The sequence below is a fragment of the Manis javanica genome, chromosome 4 (assembly GCF_040802235.1).
Source record: "Manis javanica isolate MJ-LG chromosome 4, MJ_LKY, whole genome shotgun sequence".
NCBI classification, from domain to species: Eukaryota; Metazoa; Chordata; class Mammalia; order Pholidota; family Manidae; genus Manis; species Manis javanica.
In genome coordinates this window covers 2682897-2700872 of record NC_133159.1, presented here as the reverse complement: position 1 = coordinate 2700872, position 17976 = coordinate 2682897, and positions in this window count along the sequence as shown.

Below are 17976 nucleotides of genomic sequence, written 5' to 3'. Positions count from 1 at the left end.
CCAAAAGCATTCTTCAACAAACCGGACACATTTTTATGAGATGAAAAGTACAGCATTTCGTCAGGAATAAGAGCGAAGTGTAGATCTCCTACCTTGCGGTGCTGAGCATCAGGGTCCGTGGCACTGATGAAGTCAGAGGCACACATCGAGCGAGTAAAGGATGTAAAGAGCACCCTTGCCTCACCCAGAGGCTGGGGCGGCCTGGAGGAGCAGGCTGGAAGTCAGAGAGACAGAAAGAGAGACACTCCTCACGGATACCCAGCCGGGCTGTCGGGGTCTGATTCCAGACACGCGGGCCTTGGAGAAGCCGCTGAAGCGCAGCCTCAGCCTAGACGCTTGCAGGTGCCCACGGCCTTCCTCAGTCCCTCGCATCCAGGGAGACGCCTCTGAAGGGGAACCCTGGCCTCCACTCAGGTGACTTTCCCGGCTCCCAAGGGAGACGGGGGATCCACTGAGGGAGACTCAGGGGAAACTGGCACTCGAGACTTTGAGATCGGCAGCCGGGCTAGTCCCATTTAAGTGGCTGACGAGCGCCCGATGTTGTGTGCCACAGACGGCTTCCTTCTATAAGGACAGTGAAGAAAAAGGCAGGCTCGGATGCCTATACTCACCTCTGAAGTAATCCCGGACGAGCCCTCAAAAATGACGCAGCTTCTCACACCACAAGGGTATGAAACTGGAAATAAATTACGCAAGTAAAATGAAAAAGCCTACCACCGCGTGGAGGCTTGACAACATGCTCCTAAATAACCAACAGACAAATGACTGAATAAAAACAGAGATCAAGCCATATATGGAGACAACTGACAGCAATAACTGAACAACACAAAATCCGTGGGACACAGACAAGGCGGTGCTAAGAGGGAAGTACACTGCAATACAGGCCTACCTCAGGAAAGAAGAACAATCCCACATGAACAGTCTAAACTCACAACTGGAAAAAGAAGAAGAAATGAGGTCCAAAGTCAGCAGGAGGAGGAACATAATAGGGATTGGAGCAGAAATAAATAGAACCGAGAAGAATGAAACAATAGAAAGAATCAATGAAAGCAGGAGCTGATGCTTTGAGAAAATAAACAAAATGGATAAACCCCTAGCCAGACTAATCAAGAAAAAAAGAGAGCCTGCACACATAAACAGAATCAGAAATGAGAAAGGAAAAATCACTACGAAAACCACAGAAATACAAAGAATTATTAGAGAACACAATGAAAAATTTTATGCTAATTAACTGGATAACGTAGAAGAAATGGACAACTTTGTAGAAAAATGCAACCTTCCAAGGCTAACCCAGAAAGTACGGAAAATCTGAACAGACCAATGACTAGCAACAAAATTCAACTGGTAATCAAAAAACTACCTAAGAACAAAACACCTGAACCAGATGGCTGCACCGCTGACTTTAATCAAACATGTAGTGAAGATCTAATAGTCATCCTCCTTAAACTTTTCCAAAATGTAGAAGAAGGAATATTTCCAAACTCATTCTACCAGGCCAGCATCACCTTTATACCAAAACCAGGCAAAGACACCACAAAAAAAGAAAATTACACACCAATATCGCTGACAAACATACATGCAAAAATACTCAACAATCCACTTCCAGGAATTTACCCTAAGAAAGCAGCAGCCCAGTTTGAAAAAGACAGATGCACCCCTATGTTTATCGCAGCACTATTTACAATAGCCAAGAAATGGAAGCAACCTAAGTGTCCATCAGTAGATGAATGGCTAAAGAAGATGTGGTACATACACACAATGGAATATTATCCAGCCATAAGAAGACAACAAATACTACCATTTGCCACAACATGGATGGAGCTAGAGGGCATTATGCTCAGTGAAATAAGCCCGTTGGAAACAGTCAAGCACCAAATGATTTCACTCATCTGTCTAGTATAAGAACAAAGAAAGTCTGAAGGAACAAAACAGCAGCAGAATCACAGAACCCAAGAATGGACTAATAGTTACCAAAGGAACATGGACTGAGGAGGATGGGTGGGAAGGGAGGGATAAGGGGGAAAAAGAAAGGGAGCATTACGATTAGCATGTATAATGTTGGGGGGCCATGGGAAGGGCTGTGCAACACAGAGAAGACAAGTAGTGATTCTACAATATCATACTACGCTGATGGGCAGTGACTGTAATGGGGTTTCTGGGGGGGACTTGGTGAAGGGGGGAGCCTAGTAAACATAATGTTCTTCATGTAACTGTAGATAAATGATAACAAAATAAAAATGAATAAATAAATGAAGGAAGGAAGGAAGGAAGGGCATCAGAGTTAATGCCATTACCTTTGTGGTAAGATAGAGCTAAATTTACATAGTGCTCCACTTCTTGTTATAAGGCCACAGATGAACTGCTGAATAGCCTTAGTTTCTTCACTTCTAAAATAGGGAAGGATAACAGAGCCAACCTCATAGTATATAATTTAACACGATTAGCACAATTCCCATTGCACAGTAAATACACAATAAGTATTAGCATGGATGTATTATAAGTTCTTCCTATCAAACATGAACTCATGAAGGTAAGTTTTTGATGCAGATTATAGGACCAACCTTAGATAGGGTGGTGAAGACCAGACTCTATTCAATACCCTGGAGATGTTACTTTTGCAAAGGAATAGTGCTATAAAGAATTTTTTTCCTTCTCTTTATTTTTCCAGTCAGCTCACACAGTACACTTCTCGTTACTGAGAGACACTAGTAGGGAAGCTCACTGTAATCAAAAGATTGATCTTCTGGAAACAATGCTTAATAACAGGCACAAAAAAGTGTGAGTAATTCTGCATTTTCCAACACTCTCCTCAAGTTAATTTAACCTGAGCTGTTTGTGAACCACCTAGAAAGTCTAGACTCGGTGTGTGCAGGCTGAAATCAATGCACCAGAGAGAAGAGGACACAAACTCCGACTGGCCACTTCACTGAGATCAGGGGAGCCTTGTGAAAAAAAAAGCAGGTGAGCACACATTGCTAACAGTTCAGATTTGCAATGGCAACTTTTTGTATTTTGTGTGTTCTCTAAAGGAAACATCTATCTTTATGCATATATATTTATATTAATGTGTGTGCTGCAGGGACAGTGGGAAAGACACTTGGTGTATTGAAAAGACAAAAAATAAAAGGGGTTCTGAGCCAAAAAAAAAAAATACTCAACAAAATATTAGCACACCAAATTCAAAAATACATGATAGGCGGAGTCAGGCTGGCGACGTGAGTAGGACAGTGGGAATATCCTCCCAAAAACATATATATTTTTGAAATTACAACAAATACGACTAATTTTAAAAGAGAGATGAGAAGACACAGGACAACAGCCAGACCACATCCACACCTGCGAGAACCCAGCGCCTGGTGAAAGGGGTAGGATACAAGCCGCAGCCCGGCGGGACCCGAGGCCCCTCACCCCAGCTCCTGGCGGGAGAAAAGGAGTCGGAGCGGGGAGGGAGAGGGAGCCCAGGACTGCTGAACACCCAGCCCCAGCCTACCAGAGCGCAGACACAGTGCATGCGCGGAGAGCTGGAAACTAGGGAAACAGGGCAGCAGGACCTCTGAGCAGGTTCCGAAGCTGATGCCCCTGTGACAAAGAAAAGCAAGTGCTTTTTGAAAGTCTTAAAGGGACAGGGACCCCACAGCTGGACTAAGCATCCCAGGTCACAGTCCAGCAGCTGGAAATTCCAGGGAAGTCCAGGCGCACTAACCCCCTGGGTGACAGCTCTGAGACCCCTCACGGAGGTAAACAGCCAAACAGCCCCCACCCCCCGTCTATTACCCCTCCAGGGCCCTGCCATAGCAGAACAGCAGCCTGAGGCTGGTCACGCCCACAGCAAGGGAGCTTCCTCCATACCAGCCGGGCAAAATACAGACACAGTCTACATGCAATTGCCCAACACAAGCCACTAGGGGTCGCAGTTGTCCCAGTAAAGAAAGGCCAGGAGCAAGTGGGAAGTCTTGGCTCTCCCAGCTGACAGACAAGTCAATAGCTCACCATTGCACCTATCAACATGAAAAGGCAAAAAAATTTGATCCAGACAAGACTAACCCAGACAGCTTCGACAGCTTCTACATCTTCCCCTGAGAAGGAACCTGGGGAGATAGATTTAACCAGTCTTCCTGAAAAAGAATTCAAAACAACAGTCATAACCATGCTGATGGACTTGCAGAGAAATATGCAAGAACTAAGGAGGGAGAATACAGAAATAAAACAAGCTCTGGAAGGACTTCAAAGCAGAATGGACGAGATGCAAGAGACCATTAATGGACTAGGAAACAGAGAACAGGAACGCAGAGAAGCTGATGCAGAGAGAGATAAAAGGATCTCCAGGAATGAAAGAATTCTAAGAGAGCTGAGTGACCAATGAAATGGAATAACACCCGCATTATAGGGGTACCAGAAGAAGAGAGAGAAAAAGGGATAGGAAGTGTCTTTGAAGAAATAATTGCTGAAAACTTCCCCAAACTAGGGGAGGAAATGGCCTCTCAGACCACAGAGGTACACAGAACTCCCATGACAAGGGAACCAAGGACGGCAACACCAAGACGCATAATAATTAAAATGGCAAAGATCAAAGACAAGGACAAAGTACTAAAGGCAGCCAGAGAGAAAAAACAGGTCACCCACAAAGGAAAACCCATATGGCTATCATCAGACTTCTCAACAGAAACCCTACAGGCCAGAAGAGAATGGCATGATATACTTCATGCAATGAAACAGAAGGGCCTCGAACCAAGACTACTGTATCCAGCACGATTATCACTTAAATATGAAGGAGGGATTAAACAATTCCCAGACAAGCAAAAGTTGAGGGAATTTGCCTCCCACAAACCACCTCTACAGGGCATCTTACAAGGACTGCTCTAGATGGGAGCACTCCTAAAAAGAGCAGAGAACAAAACACCCAACATATGAAGAAGGGAGGAGGAGGAATAAAAAGGGAGAGAAATAAAGATTCATCACACCATGTTTATAATAGTTCAATAAGTGAGTTTAGTTAGACAGTAAGATAGTAAAGAGGCTAACCTTGAACCTTTTGTAACCACAAACTTAAAGCCTGCAATGGCAATAAGTACATACGTTTCAATAATCACCCTAAATGTAAATGGACTGAATGCACCAATCAAAAGATACAGAGTAATAGAATGGATAAAAAAGCAAGACCCATCCATATGCTGCTTACAAGAGACTCACCTCAAACCCAAAGACGTGCACAGACTTAAAGTCAAGGGATGGAAAAAGATATTTCATGCAAACAACAGAGAGAAAAAAGCAGGTGTTGCAATACTAGTATCAGACAAAATAGACTTCAAAATAAAGAAAATAACAAAACATAAAGAAGGACATTACATAATGATAAAGGGCTCAGTCCAACAAGAGGATATAACCATTATAAATATATACAGAACTCTACATCCAAAAGTATCAGGATACACATTCTTCTCAAGTGCACATGGAACATTCTCCAGAAGTGACCACATACTAGGCCACAAAAAGAGCCTCAGTAAATTACAAAAGACTGAAATCCTAACAACCAACTTTTCAGACCACAAAGGCATAAAACTAGAAATAAATTGTACAAAGAAAGCAAAAAGGCTCACAAACACATGGAGGCTTAACAACACACTCCTAAAAAATCAATGGATCAATGACCAAATCAAAATGGAGATCCAGCAATATATGGAAACAAACGACAACAACAACACAAAGCCCCAGCTACTGTGGGACACAGCAAAAGCAGTCTTAAGAGGAAAGTACATAGCAATCCAGGCATATTTAAAGAAGGAAGAACAATCCCAAATGAATGGTCTAATGTCACAATTATCAAAATTGGAAGAAGAAGAACAAATGAGGCCTAAGGTCAGCAGAAGCAGGGACATAATAAAGATCAGAGAAGAAATAAATAAAATTGAGAAGAATTAAACAATAGCAAAAATCAATGTAACCAAGAGCTGGTTCTTCGAGAAAATAAACAAAATAGATAAGCCTCTAGCCAGACTTATTAAGAGGAAAAGAGAGTCAACACACATCAACAGAATCAGAAATGAGAAAGGAAAAATCACGATGGACCCACAGAAATACAAAGAATTATTAGAGAGTACTATGAAAACCTATATGCTAACAAGCTGGGAAACCTAGGAGAAATGGACAACTTCCTAGAAAAATATAACCTTCCAAGACTGACCCAGAAAGAAACAGAAAATCTAAACACACCAAATACCAGCAACAAAATTGAAGTGGTAATCAAAAAACTACCAAAGAACAAAACCCCCGGGCCACATGGATTTACCTCGGAATTTTATCAGACATACAGAGAAGACATAATACCCATTCTCCTTAAAGTTTTCCAAAAAAGAGAAGAGGAGGGGATACTCTCAAACTGATTCTATGAAGCCAACATCACCCTAGTACCAAAACCAGGCAAAGACCCCACCAAAAAAGAAAATTACAGACCAATGTACCTGATGAACGTAGATGCAAAAATACTCAACAAAATATTAGCAAACCGAATTCAAAAATACATAAAAAGTATCACGCACCATGAATAAGTGGGATTCGTAACAGCGACGCAAAAATGGGACAACATTCGAAAATCCATCAACATCATCCACCACATCAACAAAAAGAAAGACAAAAACCACATGATCATCTCCATAGATGCTGAAAAAGCATTTGATAAAATTCAACATCCATTCATAATAAAAACTCTCAACAAAATGGGCATAGAGGGCAAGTACCTCAACATAATGAAGGCCATATATGATGAACCCACAAACAACATAATACAGAAGAAAGAGAAGCTGAAAGCCTTTCCTCTGCAATCAGGAACAAGACAGGGATGCCCACTCTCCGCACGGTTATTCAACATAATACTGGAGGTCACAGACACAGCAATCAGACAAAACAAAGAAATACAAGGCATCCAGATGGGTAAAGAACAAGTCAAACTGTCACTACTTGCAGATGACATGATATTGTACATAAAAAACCCTGAAGACCCCTCTCTAAAACCACTACAACTTATATCTGAATTCAGCATAGTTGCAGGATACAAAATTAATACACAGGAATCTGTTGCTTTCATAGACACTAACGGTGAACTAGCAGAAAGAGAAATCAGGAAAACAATTCCGTTCACAATTGCGTCAACAAGAATAAAATACCTAGGAATGAACCTAACCAAGGAAGTGAAAAGACCTACTATATCTGAAAACTACAAGACACTCAAGAGAAATTAAAGAGGACACTGACAAATGGAAACTCATCCCATGCTCCTGGCTAGGAAGAATTAACATCGTCAAAATGGCCATCCTGCCCAAAGCAATATACAGATTCGATGCAATCCCTATCAAACTACCAACAGCATTCTTCAATGAACTGGAAAAAACAGTTCAAAAATTCATATGGAAACACCAAAGACCCCAAATAGCTAAAGCAATCCTGAGAAGGAACAATAAAGTGGGGGGGATCTCACTCCCCAACTTCAAGCTCTACTACAAAGCCACAGTAATCAAGACAATTTGGTACTGGCACAAGAACAGAGCCACCGACCAATGGAACAGAATAGAGACTCCAAACATTAACCCAAACATATATGGTCAACTAATATTCGTTAGAGGGGCCATGGACATACAATGGGGAAATGATGGTCTCTTCAACAGACAGTTCTGGCAAAACTGGACAGCTACATGTAGGAGAATGAAACTTGATCACTGTCTAACCCCATACACAAAAGTAAATTCAAAATGGATCAAAGACTTGAATGTACGTCATGACACCATAAAACTCTTAGAAAAAAACATCAGCAAAAATCTCTTAGACATAAACATGAGTGACCTCTTCTTGAACATGTCTCCCAGGGAAGGGAAACAAATGCAAAAGTGAACAAATGGGAGGATGGCAGCGTGAGTAGAGCAGTGGAAATCTCCTCCCAAAAACACATAGAGCTATGAAAATATAACAAAGAAAAATCTTCCTAAAATAGAGACCACAGGACACAGGACAACATCCAGACCACATCCACACCTGCAAGAACCCAGCGCCTTGCGAAGGGGGTAAGATACAAGCCCCGGCCCGGCGGGACCCGAGTGCCCCTCCCCCCGGCTCCCGGTGGGTGGAAAGAAACCGGAGCGGTTTTTTTTCTGGCGAGCGCTTTTTGGAAGCCTTAAAGGGACGGGCCCCCGTTGCTAGGGAGGCAGGGTGGCGGGACCTGTGAGCAGGTGCCTGGGACCGGTGCCTGAGGACAAAGAATATCCTGCATTTCTCCCTGCGGGACCGGCGGGCGGGTGCCTGAGACCGGTGCCTGAGGACAGAGGAAATCACGCGTTTTTCCCTTTTTTTTTCTCTTTTTGGCGAGCGCTTTTTGGAAGCCTTAAAGGGACAGGGACCCCAGTGCTAGGGAGGAAGGGTGGCGGGACTGGTGAGCGGGTGCCTGGGACCGGTGCCTGAGGACCAAGAATATCCCACGTTTTTCCCTGCGGGACCGGTGGGCGGGTGCCTGAGACCGGCACTTGAGGACAGAGGAAATCATGCGTTTTTCCCCTTTTTTTTTTCTCTTTTCTGCGAGTGCTTTTTGGAAGCCTAAAAGGGACAGGGACCCCGGTGCTAGGGAGGCAGGGCGGCGGGACTGGTGAGCGGGTGCCTGGGACCAGTGCCTGAGGACAAAGAATATCGAGCGTTCCTTCCCTGCGGGACCGCTGGGTGGGTGCTTTTTGGAAGCCTTGAAAGGACAGGGACCCTGGTGCTAGGGAGACAGGGCAGCAGGACCAGTGAGCAGGTGCCTGGGACCGGCACCTGAGGACAAAAAAAAGAAAAAAAAAATTGCTTCTTTATTCCTTTTTTTTTTCTTTCTTTCTTTCTGTTCCCTCTCTCATTGTTGCTGTTGTTGTTTTGGTTTGGAGAGTGCTTTTTGGAAGTCTTAAAGGGGCAGGACAGGTCACTTAGACCAGAGGCAGGGAATCTGGGGATCTCTGGGCACTCTAACCCCCTGGGCAGCAGGGAGCACAGAGGCCTCTTACGGAGATAAATAGCCTCCTGGCCGCTCCCCCTCCAACGGGGCTCCACCACTTTGGAGGAACAGCCCCAGCCAGGCCATGCCCACAGCAACAGCGGAGATAAACCCCAAAGCAACCGGGCAGGAAGCAGAAGCCCTGTCTGCGCACAACTGCCCAGCACAAGCAACTAGAGGTCGCTATTCTCCCAGGTGAGGAAGGCCACAAACCAACAAGAAGGGAAGCTCTTCCAGCGGTCACTTGTACCAGCTCTGCACACTATCTCTATCACCATGGAAAGGCAAAACTACAGGCAGACAAAGATCACAGAGACAACACCTGAGAAGGAGACAGACCTAACTAGTCCTCCTGAAAAAGAATTCAAAATAAAAATCATGAACATGCTGACAGAGATGCAGAGAAAAATGCAAGAGCAATGGGATGAGATGCAGAGAAAAATGCAAGAGCAGTGGGATGAGATGCAGAGAAAAATGCAAGAGCAGTGGGATGAAGTCCGGAAGGAGATCACAGAGGTCAGGAAGGAGATCACAGAAGTGAAACAATCCCTGGAAGGATTTATAAGCAGAATGGATAAGATGCAAGAGGCCATTGAAGGAATAGAAGCCAGAGAACAGGAACGTATAGAAGCTGACATAGAGAGAGATAAAAGGATCTCCAGGAATGAAACAACACTAAGAGAAATATGTGACCAATACAAAAGGAATAACATTCGTATTATAGGGGTACCAGAAGAGGAAGAAAGAGGAAAAGGGATAGAAAGTGTCTTTGAAGAAATAATTGCTGAAAACTTCCCCAAACTGGGGGAGGAAATAATCGAACAGACCATGGAATTACACAGAACCCCCAACAGAAAGGATCCAAGGAGGACAACACCAAGACACATAGTAATTAAAATGGCAAGGATCAAGGACAAGGAAAGAGTTTTAAAGGCAGCTAGAGAAAAAAAGGTCACCTATAAAGGAAAACCAATCAGGCTAACATCAGACTTCTCAACAGAAACCCTACAGGCCAGAAGAGAATGGCATGATATACTTAATGCAATGAAACAGAAGGGCCTTGAACCAAGGATACTGTATCCAGCACGACTATCATTTAAATATGATGGTGGGATTAAACAATTCCCAGACAAGCAAAAGCTGAGGGAATTTGCTTCCCACAAACCACCGCTACAGGGCATCCTACGGGGACTGCTCTAGATGGGAGCACCCCTAAAAAGAGCACAGAACAAAACACACGACATATGAAGAATGGAGGAGGAGGAATAAGAAGGGAGAGAAGAAAAGAATCTCCAGACAGTGTATATAACAGCTCAATAAGCGAGCTAAGTTAGGCAGTAAGATACTAAAGAAGCTAACCTTGAACCTTTGGTAACCACGAATCTAAAGCCTGAAATGGCAATAAGTACATATCTCTCAATAGTCACCCTAAATGTAAATGGACTTAATGCACCAATCAAAAGACACAGAGTAATAGAATGGATAAAAAAGCAAGACCCATCTATATGCTGCTTACAAGAAACTCACCTTAAACCCAAAGATAAGCACAGACTAAAAGTCAAGGGATGGAAAAACATATTTCAGGCAAACAACAGTGAGAAGAAAGCAGGGGTCGCAGGACTAATATCAGACAAAATAGACTTCAAAACAAAGAAAGTAACAAGAGATAAAGAAGGCCACTACATAATGATAAAGGGCTCAGTCCAACAAGAGGATATAACCATTCTAAATATATATGCACCCAATACAGGAGCACCAGCATATGTGAAGCAAATACTAACAGAACTAAAGAGGGAAATAGACTGCAAAGCATTCATTGTAGGAGACTTCAACACACCACTCACCCCAAAGGATAGATCCACCGGGCAGAAAATAAGTAAAGACACACAGGCACTGAACAACACACTAGAACAGATGGACCTAATAGACATCTATAGAACTCTACATCCAAAAGCAACAGGATATACATTCTTCTCAAGTGCACATGGAACATTCTCCAGAATAGACCACATACTAGCTCACAAAAAGAGCCTCAGTAAATTCCAAAATATTGAAATTCTACCAACCAATTTTTCAGACTACAAAGGTATGAAAGTAGAAATAAATTCTACAAAGAAAACAAAAAGGCTCACAAACACATGGAGGCTTAACAACATGCTACTAAATAATCAATGGATCAATGAACAAATCAAAATAGAGATCAAGGAATATATAGAAACAAATGACAACAACAACACAAAGCCCCAACTTCTGTGGGATGCAGCGAAAGCAGTCTTAAGAGGAAAGTATATAGCAATCCAGGCACACTTGAAGAAGGAAGAACAATCCCAAATGAACAGTCTAACATCACAATTATTAAAACTGGAAAAAGAAGAACAAAGGAGGCCTAAAGTCAGCAGAAGGAGGGACATAATAAAGATCAGAGAAGAAATAAACAAAATTGAGAAGAATAAAACAATAGCAAAAATCAACATAACCAAGAGCTGGTTCTTTGAGAAAATAAACAAAATAGATAAGCCTCTAGCCCAACTTATTAAGAGAAAAAGAGAGTCAACACAAATCAACATAATCAGAAATGAGAATGGAAAAATCACGACAGACTCCACAGAAATACAAAGAATTATTAAAGACTACTATGAAAACCTATATGCCAACAAGCTGGAAAACCTAGAAGAAATGGACAACTTCCTAGAAAAATACAACCTCCCAAGACTGACCAAGGAAGAAACACAAAAGTTAAACAAACCAATTACAAGCAAAGAAATTGAAATGGTAATCAAAAAACTACCCAAGAACAAAACCCCGGGGCCGGACGGATTTACCTCGGAATTTTATCAGACACACAGAGAAGACATAATACCCATTCTCCTTAAAGTGTTCCACAAAATAGAAGAAGAGGGAATACTCCCAAACACATTCTATGAGGCCAACATCACCCTAATACCAAAACCAGGCAAAGACCCCACCAAAAAAGAAAATTACAGGCCAATATCCCTGATGAATGTAGATGCAAAAATACTCAATAAAATATTAGCAAACAGAATTCAACAGTATATCAAAAGGATCATACACCATGACCAAGTGGGGTTCATCCCAGGGATGCAAGGATGGTACAACATTCGAAAATCCATCAACATCATCCACCACATCAACAAAAAGAAAGACAAAAACCACATGATCATCTCCATAGATGCTGAAAAAGCATTTGACAAAATTCAACATCCATTCATGATAAAAACTCTCAGCAAAATGGGAATAGAGGGCAAGTACCTCAACATAATAAAGGCCATATATGATAAACCCACAGCCAGCATTATACTGAACAGCGAGAAGCTGAAAGCATTTCCACTGAGATCGGGAACCAGACAGGGATGCCCACTCTCCCCACTGTTATTTAACATAGTACTGGAGGTCCTAGCCACGGCAATCAGACAACACAAAGAAATACAAGGAATCCAGATTGGTAAAGAAGAAGTTAAACTGTCACTATTTGCAGATGATATGATACTGTACATAAAAAACCCTAAAGACTCCACTCCAAAACTACTAGAACTGATATCGGAATACAGCAAAGTTGCAGGATACAAAATTAACACACAGAAATCTGTAGCTTTCCTATACACTAACAACGAATCAATAGAAAGAGAAATCAGGAAAACAATTCCATTCACCATTACATGAAAAAGAATAAAATACCTAGGAATAAACCTAACCAAAGAAGTGAAAGACTTATACTCTGAAAACTACAAGTCACTCTTAAGAGAAATTAAAGGGGACACTAATAAATGGAAACTCATCCCATGCCCATGGCTAGGAAGAATTAATATCGTCAAAATGGCCATCCTGCCCAAAGCAATATACAGATTTGATGCAATCCCTCTCAAATTACCAGCAACATTCTTCAATGAATTGGAACAAATAATTCAAAAATTCATATGGAAACACCAAAGACCCCGAATAGACAAAGCAATCCTGAAAAAGAAGAATAAAGTAGGGGGGATCTCACTCCCCAACTTCAAGCTCTACTACAAAGCCATAGTAATCAAGACAATTTGGTACTGGCACAAGAACAGAGCCACAGACCAGTGGAACAGATTAGAGACCCCAGAAATTAACCCAAACATATATGGTCAATTAATATTTGATAAAGGAGCCATGGACATACAATGGCAAAATGACAGTCTCTTCAACAGATGGTGCTGGCAAAACTGGACAGCTACATGTAGGAGAATGAAACTGGACCATTGTCTAACCCCATATACAAAGGTAAACTCAAAATGGATCAAAGACCTGAATGTAAGTCATGAAACCATTAAACTCTTGGAAAAAAACATAGGCAAAAACCTCTTAGACATAAACATGAGTGATCTCTTCTTGAACATATCTCCCCGGGCAAGGAAAACAACAGCAAAAATGAGCAAGTGGGACTACATTAAGCTGAAAAGCTTCTGTACAGCGAAAGACACCATCAATAGAACAAAAAGGAACCCTACAGTATGGGAGAATATATTTGAAAATGACAGATCCAATAAAGGCTTGACGTCCAGAATATATAAAGAGCTCACACGCCTCAACAAACAAAAAACAAATAACCCAATTAAAAAATGGGCAGAGGAACTGAACAGACAGTTCTCCAAAAAAGAAATACAGATGGCCAAGAGACACATGAAAAGATGCTCCACATCGCTAATTATCAGAGAAATGCAAATTAAAACTACAATGAGGTATCACCTCACACCAGTAAGGATGGCTGCCATCCAAAAGACAAACAACAACAAATGTTGGCGAGGCTGTGGAGAAAGGGGAACCCTCCTACACTGCTGGTGGGAATGTAAATTAGTTCAACCATTGTGGAAAGCAGTATGGAGGTGCATCAAAATGCTCAAAACAGACCTACCATTTGACCCAGGAATTCCACTCCTAGGAATTTACCCTAAGAACGCAGCAATCAAGTTTGAGAAAGACAGATGCACTCCTATGTTTATCGCAGCACTATTTACAATAGCCAAGAATTGGAAGCAACCTAAATGTCCATCGGTAGATGAATGGATAAAGAAGATGTGGTACATATACACAATGGAATACTACTCAGCCATAAGAAGTGGAAAAATCCAACCATTTGCAGCAACATGGATGGAGCTGGAGAGTATAATGCTCAGTGAAATAAGCCAAGCGGAGAAAGAGAAATACCAAATGATTTCACTCATCTGAGGAGTATAGGAACAAAGGAAAAACTGAAGGAACAAAACAGCAGCAGAATTACAGAACCCAAAAATGGACTAACAGGTACCAAAGGGAAAGGAACTGGGGAGGATGGGTGGGCAGGGAGGGATAAGGGGGGGGAAGAAGAAGGGGGGTATTAAGATTAGCATGCATGGGGGGAGGGAGAAAGGGGAGGGTGGGCTACACAACACAGAGAGGACAAGTAGTGACTCTACAACATTTTGCTAAGCTGATGGACAGTAACCGTAATGTGGTTGTTAGGGGGGACCTGATATAGGGGAGAGCATAGTAAACATAGTATTCTTCATGTAAGTGTAGATTAAAAATCAAAAATTAAAAAAAAAAGAAAGAAAGAAAGAAAAGGGGGATTACTCCTTAACAGGATAAAACTATTGGTAAATCAAAGATCAACGCATGCTTTAAATATCCTTAATGTTGATCACTTAAAGGGTGTCAGATGATCAGCTATGGAGGTACTCTTTTCTGATAATATTCCTTTCTCTTAATTAAAAAAAAAAAAAAAAAAAGCAGTTCCTGTGCGCTGACCTCCAATGAGTTCTGCACAGTGGTATAGAGGGCATGTCAAAGTGTGGGCAAAGGGTCTGTTTGTTTCTATGCAGAAGATCAAGGCCTAGCTTGGATACCCAGAAAATGAACTAAGATACGATATGAGGAGGAGCTTCCGGCATCAGCACTCTCTGGAGGACTTGTGCCGGGGGATGATCATCAAAAAGCCTCCACAGGGATCCGGACGATGCTGCGGTTGTGGCTGCATCCAGCCCACCGTCTCCTGGACTTGCCATAGGAATGAGGAGGGAGATGTCTAGGCTGGCATGTGCATACTGTGAGACAACGAATTTGACCGGATCTGTAGTGTTGGAACTCAACCAGGAGTTGGGAGGGGTGCAAGTTGTAGCGCTCCAAAATCTCATGACTATAGACTATCTATGGTTAAAAGAACATATGGGATGTGAACAGATCCCAGAAATGGGCTGCTTTAATTTGTCTGATGGTTCAAGTACAGTTGGACAATATCCATCATATCATAGATAAATTTTCACAAATGCCTAGGGTGCCTAAATGGTTTTCTTGGCTTCACTGGAGATGGATGGTAATTATAGATTTGCTTTGTTTATGTCACCGTATTCCTATTATGTTAATATGTGTGTGCAAATTAGTTAGTAGTTTAAAACCTATACATGCTTAAGGTACTCTACAAGAAGATATGTCAAAGAAATAATCAATCCTCCCATGTTTCCTTTATATGCTACATCTATAGCTTTTCTTCTTCCTTCCTAATTACAACCCTTAAATAGAATTCCTGCCTCATATCAAATTTACCGAGTATCATAATTCCTCCAGGTGGTAAAGATACCTCGAGACAAATGCTGGGCATAGAAGCCACAGGGCATAAATCTGCAAAGAAGTAAAAAGCTAACCTTTGCAAACAATATGGCTTCTCTCTCACTTACCAACTTTACATTTCCCTGTATGGCCCCGGAAGATGACTGGTTAGCCAGAGACGGGTAAGATTCCTCAAGGGAGGAACAACCTAAGACAGGCACAGTCGCAGGGGGGCCATCAGGTGAGAATTTGGGGATCAACAGAGGTGAGGCTCAGAACCTCACCCCCCCTGCTTTGAGAGAAATCTTCTGCATCCATGGATGTTTTGCTGCCCTTGTCTAGCCTGGATTAATACTTAGTCCATAGGCACACACCTGATCATCTGATCATCTACATTTGCCCTCTTACAGCACTAAACTATGTTTTCTACCTTTATCTTGCATCTACCTACCACTTCAGCATTTTATTAAAAATAAAAATAATAATAACAATAGGAGAAATGTGGGATCAACATATAAATCAAGTACAAAAATCAAACGAATATTCATATTTGACCTGATTGTTTATAGGTCATATTGCATGATCAAAACCGAAAGTTTCTGTGATGAATATCCTTGTACTGTTCACCATGTAAGAATTTATTCACTATGTAAGAATTCGTTCACCATGTAAGAACTTGTTCGTTATGCTTCAGAAGATTGGAGACTGACGAGAATTAGGCTTGAGATGGATTAATGATTGTACATTGAGCGTTGACCCCCCTATACTGAATTTTATTGTTGTTAACAACCATTTGATCAATAAATATGAGAGATGCCCTCTCAAAAAAAAAAAAGTGAACAAATGGGACTTTATCAAACTGAAAAGCTTCTGTACAGCAAAGGACACCATCAATAGAACAAAAAGGTATCCTACAGTATGGGAGAATATATTTGTAAATGACAGATCCGATAAAGGGTTGACATTCAAAATATATAAAGAGCTCACACACCTCACCAAACAAAAACCAAATAATCCAATTAAAAAATGGGCAGAGGAGCTGAACAGACAGTTCTCTAAAGAAGAAATTCAGATAGCCAAAAGACACATGAAAAGATGCTCCACATCGCTTGTCATCAGAGAAATGCAAATTTAAACCACAATGAGATATCATCTCACACCATTAAGGATGGCTACCATCCAAAAGACAAATAACAACAAATGTTGGTGAGGTTGTGGAGAAAGGGGAACCCTCCTACACTGCTGGAGGGAATGTAAATTAGTTCAACCATTGTGGAAAGCAGTATGGAGGTTCCTCACAATGCTCAAAATAGAAATACCATTTGACCCAGGCATTTCACTTCTAGGAATTTACCCCAAGAATGCAGCACTCCAGTTTGAAAAAGACAGATGCACCCCTATATTTATTGGTACACTATTTACAACAGCCAAGATATGGAAGCAACCTAAATGTCCATCAGTAGATGAATGGATAAAGAAGATGTGGTACATATACACAATGGAATATTACTCAGCCATAAGAAAAAAACAAATCTGACCATTTGCAACAACATGGAATGGAGCTAGAGGGTATTATGCTCAGTGAAATAAGCCAGGCGGAGAAAGACAAGTACCAAATGATTTCACTCATATGTGGAGCATAAGAACAAAAGAAAACTGAAGGAACAAAACAGCAGCAGAAGCAGAGAACCCAAGAACGGACTAATAGTTACCAAAGGGAAAGGGACTGGGAAGGACAGGTGGGAAGAGAGGGATAAGGGCGAGAAAAAAAGAAGGGGGCATTATGATTAGCATGTATAGTGTCAGGGGGGAACGGGGAGGGCTGTGCAACACAGAAAACACAAGTAGTGATTTTACAGCATCTTACTATGTTGACGGACAGTGACTCTGAACGGGGATGTGGGAAGGGGGGACTTGGTGATGGGGGAAGCCTAGTAAACATAATTTCCTTCACGTAATTGTAGATTAATGATATCAAAATAAAATTTTTAAAAAAATACATGAAAAAGATCATTCATCATGAACAGGTAGGACTTATTCCAGGGAAGCAAGCATGCTACACTATTAGAAAATCCACCAACATCATCCACCACATCAACAAAAAGGAGGACAAAAACCACATGACCGTGTCCACAGATGCTGAAAAAACATTTGACAAAATTCAACATCCATTCATGATAAAAACTCTCAACAAAATGGGTATAGAGGGCAAGTACTTCAACACAATAAAGGCCATATATGACAAGCCCACAGCCAACATCATACTTAACAGCAAGAAGCTGAAAGCTTTTCCTCTAAGATCGGGAACAAGACAGGGATGCCCACTCTCCCCTCTGTTATTCAACATAGTACTGGAGGTCACAGCCATGGCAATCAGACAAAACAAAGAAATACAAGGCATCCAG